Raw genomic sequence first — 7,225 nt, 5'->3', positions numbered from 1 at the left:
TAGGAAATGTATAGGAGTTTCCGAGGGATTTCCTAGGAAATTTTTTATTTTTTCATTTTTTGAGGTTTAAATGTCGCCTTTTTTGTTCCATATTTTGTCAAAATTTGTTATATATTGAATACTTTGATCTCACTATCTTATACACACCTAAAATATTTGATATTTATTAATAAAAATAAGAATATATGTAAAAAATGAAAATACATTAATTTTGCGAGGGTTTTCCGAGGACGTTCTTTTCCTACACCATTCCGAGGAAAACTCCAATTAAGTTTAAACCAGTTCTTGTTTGTTCAAGACTCGTTCAAGACGCAGACCCTAAAATCCTTTTCTGCCGCTTCTGCTTTACTCACCTGTCCACTCAAATCCAGCGACTTAGCGCCACTGTCGTACCACTGGAAGTTGTCGGCGCTCATCCGCCGGTGTCGCATACCCTCTGCCGACAATTGTTGCATCTCCATTTGACCCTAATCGATGTGGTTGGTGCTTTCAAAGGAACTAAAACCCTAATCGGATGGGGCTTGGAATTTCTGATCGTTCTTCCGTCTTTCCCTTCTCCTTCTCTCTAAAACCCTTCATAACCAAAGTTGTCCTCCATCTATTCCTTTCTTATAATCTGAGGTAAACACCATTTGCTCATGTTTTTGTTGATCGGAGCTTGGAAAGAATGAAAGCCACCCAGATCGATGTGCTTGGAAGGGAACTAAAACCCTGATTAATTCAGGTTTCGAAAGTAACGAAACTCATATATGTATGTATGCCTTTTACCTTTCTATTGTAAGTATATTTAATTTTTTTCTCCTTATATCTCTTTACTACCGTTCTTGAATACTAAAAAATTGGACGTTTTAGCTTTGGGAAGCCAATACAAGTGATTTAACAATAATAGATTTCTTTATCATTTAAAAAAATCTGGTAACCTGGTTTTAATATTTTGATATCCAATATTTTGATATCCAGGGAACCATCACAAGCATGCCTCAAAGGAAAGTTGTCTTGGATCTACTTCGGTTTATATAAGTAACATATGCATTTTAGTATTTAACATTCTAGCATTTATGTCTTTTTTACTCACCCTAGATTCAATTTTCTATGTTCTTTGAATTTTTATCAGGTAGAGCAGAAGAATCAAGTGAAAACTCAATGAAATGTTGATTGAAATACTGGATATTATTTTACCAAAAAAGATTATTATGTTGAGACAATTTCGGCAAACTGATGTCTAATTTGTCAATTATGTTTGTGTTTGCGTTTGTAGTGGCCCTTCAAGATATGAAGGAGATAGTGGGTCGGTGATAGAGTTGGATACCATGGTGGCCTCCGGTGAATTTGGTGGCGAGAGGTGTGGAGCCACGGATTATTATTAACCTGCTTTTAAAAAGGGTATTATTTATTTGTAAAAATTAGTTTGCATTGATATTGGTTTGTGAATTTTCATACTGATTTTATATGGTAGAGATTTTCTAGATAAGAAATTGAACATAGAATTTATTTAAACATTACAACTCTTAAGAATCGCTACCAAAAGTTGTGATTTGGTTTCTTTGATTATATAATTTCTAATTTTATATTAATGTCCTTTTTTTGTTAAGGAAAGGGGACCAAGTCAGTTTTCTTTATTGTATTGGCATCAAAGTCAGTTTTGGTCCTTATTTCTTTATTGTTTTGTTAATTAGATGGTTGAATCCAACTCCAAGTTAATTTTTTATTGATCTATTTATCCCTGGACCAATCATGAAATAAAATAACACTTTTGATTGATTAATTTGATTTTTTATTCCAGGATCCTTATAGATATGTGTTTGTGTGTGTAGGTATGTATATCATTATATGTTTGTCTATGAATCGATTGTTTTTTGTTCTTTTTATAGGTTACAATATTAGAGTCTGAATTTCCCTTATGAATTGATTGTAAAATGTATGTTACTATAATGGATAAAAATTTTAATATATACTTTGCTTTTACTATTTTTTTATGTTACTAATGTATGTGTGTTTTTTTTAACGTTTTGTTAGGTTCGGGAGTTGGAACGAGCGCATGTCGAATTGGCCCGACAAAATGGCGAAATGGCCGAAAGACAACAAATGGAAAAACAAAATGCGGAAATGGTCGAATGCTCCTTAGATTATTTGTTGTAAACGTTTGTAAGTTTTTAAGACTTCTATATTATGGTTTTGGTTTACGATTGTTAAACCTTGTGTTCTAATGTGTAAACATTTGTAGGAATTTTAGATTTATGTTTATTGTTTTTGTGTACCAATTTATAACATAATTTTGTTATTTGTATTAGTTTTATTTTCTGCATTTTAGGCTTTTTTTTGCGCTTTTTTATTTTTTTTTATAGCTGCACAATTTCTCAGAAGTTCCTCGGAAATTCCTAGGAACATTCTGTCACAAAAAGTGTCACGAAAAACTGTCAACAAAGAATGGTATAAGGAAATTTCTCGAAAATACAGTTCTAGCAAATTCCTCGGAAATACTTTCCTAGGAAATTCATCGGAAATCTTTCCTAGAGATTCCTCGGAAATAAATTTCCTAGGAAAACCCTCGGTAATACCAACAAAAGATTTGTCTAAGAAACGCCTCGGGACTTCCGACAAAAATCAATTCCTAGGAAATGCGTCGGAAAGTTCCTCGGAAATCCCTCACAAAATGTTTGAGGGTTTTACCTATGCACAACTTTTCCTTGGTATTTCCTCGGAAATGCCGGTTTCTTAGGAATTTCCGAGGAAATTGTCCCTTGGAAAAAGACGTGTTTTTTTAGTAGTGAATAAATTAAATAAATTATGAAATCCAAATAACAATCAGACCATAAAGCAAGGTTTTTTCTAATATACACATCAGCAAAAGGGTTCTAAGCCCCAATTAGAAGTAGAAAACAAAAAGAAAACAAAATGGAATGCTAAACATGTTCAGAAAACCAAACCAAACGAATTTCCTCATGATTTTGTTCTTGATCCTTCATATTCTCGCTTCAAATCAGCCTTCCAAACACCTTATAAACTCTCTAAATGGTTTTTCTGAGGTTTCTTGTCAACCAAGATGTGGTATAAGATGTGTTTGATCAGAATTTTTGCATTAGGTTAAAGTTAAGAGGCATATTTATAGAGAATTTCACCGCCCATCAAACACGACGCGTGCACTCCATCTACACGACGCATGCACCTTATTTCAACACTTTTTAGCGACTTTTGCATCTTTATTCCTTACACCTCCAATTTGGTTCTTTTTCTCGCAACTCATTTAATTTGTAAAATAGCAATTCCAAGCATTTATAACTATATTTTATCTATATAAGCATCAAAACACAACTCAAAATAATAAGATATCTCACAAAATATATGTATAAAATAAGAGATATCAAAATACCCCACACTTAGATTTTGCTTGTCCTCAAACAAACTAGAAGCTATTCATGCCAAAATTGCAATTCATCCTCAACATCAAATCCAATATAGTATTACCCATCAAAGCCAAAAAGAACAACTTAAAGCAAAGTCATCAATTATATATAGATCAAACATACATTTGTCTGTTGGTCCTTTTTAACTTACAGGTTTCAAATATTCTTTATCATCATAAGAAACTACCCATCAACTTGAAATTCACTCATTTTTGCATACTATAGAAATATACCATTCAAAAACTACCAAGTCTTCAAATTTATTACCAAATTTCCAAATGACACAACTAAAATCACAAAAAATACTATATACTAAATACCCTATATATAACTATTTATTTGTTTCCACTCTTTTTTTGCTTGTTTTTTTTTTTTTTTTTTTATCTTTTCTCTATTATCATTTTTTTATATTTTATATATTTTTTTATGACTCTTCACATAAGCATACAAACAAACTCCACTTAAACAACTTCATTAATATCTATTTACTATATTTCGTGACTTTTTATGAAACTCATTGAGGTTCTCGAAGCCTCAAAGACCACCAGTAGAGTCCACGACTTTCGATGAAGTCTGTGTAATGGAGTTTGTCCCATCATGATGTGAGTCATTATGCGTCAAGTGGAGTATATGTAACATCCCTGGGGCTTTAAACAGAACTTCACATTCACATATGACTCCACTTATGAACTGTACTTATTTAATATTTAACTAAGACTTAACAATTAAGACTCAAACATCACATAACTTGGAAATTTGACTCAACTTATTTTTCAATCAAATTTTATTGCATATTGTAATCTTCAAACCAACAAATAACTAATTATAAATCAAAAGGAATAAAACATAATAAAGCCAAAAATAATAAACATATCAGCAAAATATAACATCACTACAAATCAATTGTTCATAACTTAAATATATATTATATATTAATTTAGGCCCAAATGTCAACTATCATACAATTCCTAAATTTCAACTTTATACTCCACACTTAATTCATACAATGCCCTCATTTCATGCACAATTAAAATTAGTAAAAGGGAGAAAAATGACTAGACTCCCATGAGATAGTAGTGATGAGATCGAATCTAATTGTTGGTGGGTAACCATTGAAGAACGTGAGTTGTCATTTTAAAAATGATGGAATGTTTAACTTTTATACTCAAATTGGAAACTTGTTGTGTCTTAGGTGTACGTTTCGTGTAAATATTGAAAGAAAAAAAATTCTATGAACAGAGACAATTACGCGTCATGACTTATGAACATCCATGTTGTAGAAATCGAATTTCGGAAATTCATTTGTGATTTAAAAATACTACACAATACATACTAGCTAGGTACGTGTCATGTAAAGTGAACAGCGACATCTTCGTTTTGCAAAATAAATTGGACTTGAACTGTGTGGATAAGACACTTAACATCTCTTGTTTATGCTCTCTCCGGGGGTTTTTTTTCGGTTTCAACTCCAATCCTGCTCCTTGTGAAACGCCACCACGCACTTATCTGATTGCAAGGCTTAAAATCTGCAAGAATCTAAAACTACAAAGAGCACATCATATGGAGAATAACAAAAATAAAATAAAAATTTAAACAACCCAAATAAAATACAAAGTCTAAAACCAATAACCAAATAATCTAAACTACATGAAATTATTTCCCGACAACGATGTCAGAAACTTGATGTGTTATATTTAGTCGGGTTTTAAATTTATAAAATTATTCTACAAGAACTGAACTGCTACACAACTTAGGCAAGTGAACTTAGTCATGTAATAGTATAAAAACTTTAGGGATTGTGTATGATTTAATATTAGAAAATCTAATTATTACTTAAATTAAAGACAAAAAAATCTAATTATTAGTTAAATCAGACAAGACTCTTGTCTGAAGCACCTAATCAATGAAACCTCTGATGACTCATTTGGAGGCAGAAGATAACAACATTTACTAGTCTTTCTTGTCTCCCTGAAAGTGACAATGGGTACATCTGAATTTTTGTATGGGGTTTTCTATAAGTACTCATTCCTTTTCCAATTCCACCCCCTGATTTGATTTTTTGTCTTTTGTTGTTTTTTTTTTTGTTTTTTTCTATTTTGTTTTTTTGTTGTTTTTAATTATTATTATTATTATTATTATTATTATTATAAATTTCACACAAAATTTTAACATTCGGACGACATTATAAATTCAAACGGCTATATAAAATCGGGTTTTAAATATTTTTTTATATTTTTTAATTACGGACAAAAAAGTCGTTCGAATTTTATAATGTCGTGCGAATTTATAATGTTTACCGAATTTTAAAATGTCATCCGAAATTTAAAATGTTGTCCGAATTTTTTTTTATTATTGAACTAATAATAATAATAATAATAGTAATAATAATATTAAAATATAAAATAAAAGGAAAAAAAATCAAAAACAAAATGGAAAAAAAAAGAAAAAGAAAAAAATAATGTTAAATCAAAAGTAAAAAGTTGATTTGATTGATGTTAGGGGGGGGGGGGGTAAAATTGGTTAAGGGGGTACTTATAGCACAACCCTTTTTGTATCCCAAAAGTAGAGCATAATCTTCCATATATAGTAACAGAACCTCAAATTTCTTTCTTGACCATCCTTAATCATTTTCAAATTTCTACACGGATCAAGTCGCAATCTAAACGGTGTCGGCAGAAGAAATTCCATTGAATCATGAACCAAAAAAAAAAACAGCACACTCATAGGATGCTCTAAAGCTAGTGGGTGTGGTGTCACACTTGTTGCGGTCCACGTAGGCGTCACATCATTTTTGCCACACTTTAACCAAAACTTGTCATTTGCATGGTGTAGGTTGTCACACTTGTCATGCTAAATATTTTTTTTAATAATTTAGATTATAAATATTGCAAACATATTATTTTTTTAAAAACTTAAATTCCATTAAAAAAACATAGAAAAAAAAACATAGAAATTAAAAACATCAAAAGACCACTAGATATGCAGAAACATCACACTAGAAATTCAAACACACAACCCACTAGAAACTAGAAGACAAAGACTTCAAATTTAATGTCATTTGGGGCTCTGCCTCACAATTTGTCAAAACTCAACAAGCTTGAAATCTTTGTCAGTTTCAATACGGTAAGCCTCAAGAGCATTCTCTGGCAAAGTATTTTCTTTTCACCATTTCCGGCTTCATGCATCACCCTACGAAACACAATGGCAAACCGAGTTGCGAGTGCGTGTGCGTTTCTCCATTTGACGTAGAGTAGATCTTTTCTTCGAGGTTCAAAGGCTTGGCGGTTGTATATGTCGGCGACTCTCCTCCATATAATATAGTAGTCGCACGGCTGTCATTGTGGGTTGGAACTTATGCTATATCAATCCATGAACAAACAAGTAAGATCTATTTTTCACTCGACCAAACAATAGCCAGTTTTAGTGATGAGGTGTAGAAAATTATGGAAAAATAAAAAAGTTAAGATAATAGAATTAAGGAGATTTGAATGGGGTGAAAAGTGAATAAGGATGAGGTATTTATAGTTGAAGTTTGAAGGTTTAAATTTTGAAATTTGAAAAAAAACAACGGTTATACCTTTTAAATTGAGTATTTTTTTGGAAAGAATGTAATTTTTGAAAATGGAATTTGAGTAATAAATGGGTAAAAAAATACCAACGATTCACTCTCTCTCATCAGTAAACCATGGCCGAGCTGTCGAGCCGAGCTCGGCGGCATGCCGAGGCCTCTGCCCAATGTTCGTCAAAGTCACCGAGTTCATTCACGAGTCCACACTGAACAGCCTAATAAAATACACTCGGAAACCGCACTCACATGGAGC

General features: G+C 31.8%; 1 long non-coding RNA gene across 3 annotated transcripts; it reads left to right on the top strand.

Annotated features, from left to right (window-relative positions):
• Positions 1-220: 220 nt before the first annotated feature.
• LOC145167429 (uncharacterized) lies at positions 221-2,305 on the top strand. Of its 3 annotated transcripts, XR_013741126.1 has the most exons (4): positions 223-751; positions 961-1,020; positions 1,115-1,383; positions 2,017-2,305. It is a non-coding gene; the product is annotated as an uncharacterized LOC145167429 (long non-coding RNA). The 3 variants fall into 3 exon arrangements; XR_013741125.1 differs by having other exon boundaries at positions 221-777; positions 961-1,383; XR_013741124.1 differs by having other exon boundaries at positions 961-1,383.
• Positions 2,306-7,225: the final 4,920 nt, after the last annotated feature.

This window comes from Lactuca virosa, chromosome 3 (assembly GCF_052849685.1).
Source record: "Lactuca virosa cultivar CGN04683 chromosome 3, Lactuca_virosa_CGN04683_v6, whole genome shotgun sequence".
NCBI lineage: Eukaryota > Viridiplantae > Streptophyta > Magnoliopsida > Asterales > Asteraceae > Lactuca > Lactuca virosa.
The sequence above is the reverse complement of the archived record's forward strand: the minus strand, read 5'-3'. Positions and strand labels throughout refer to the sequence as shown.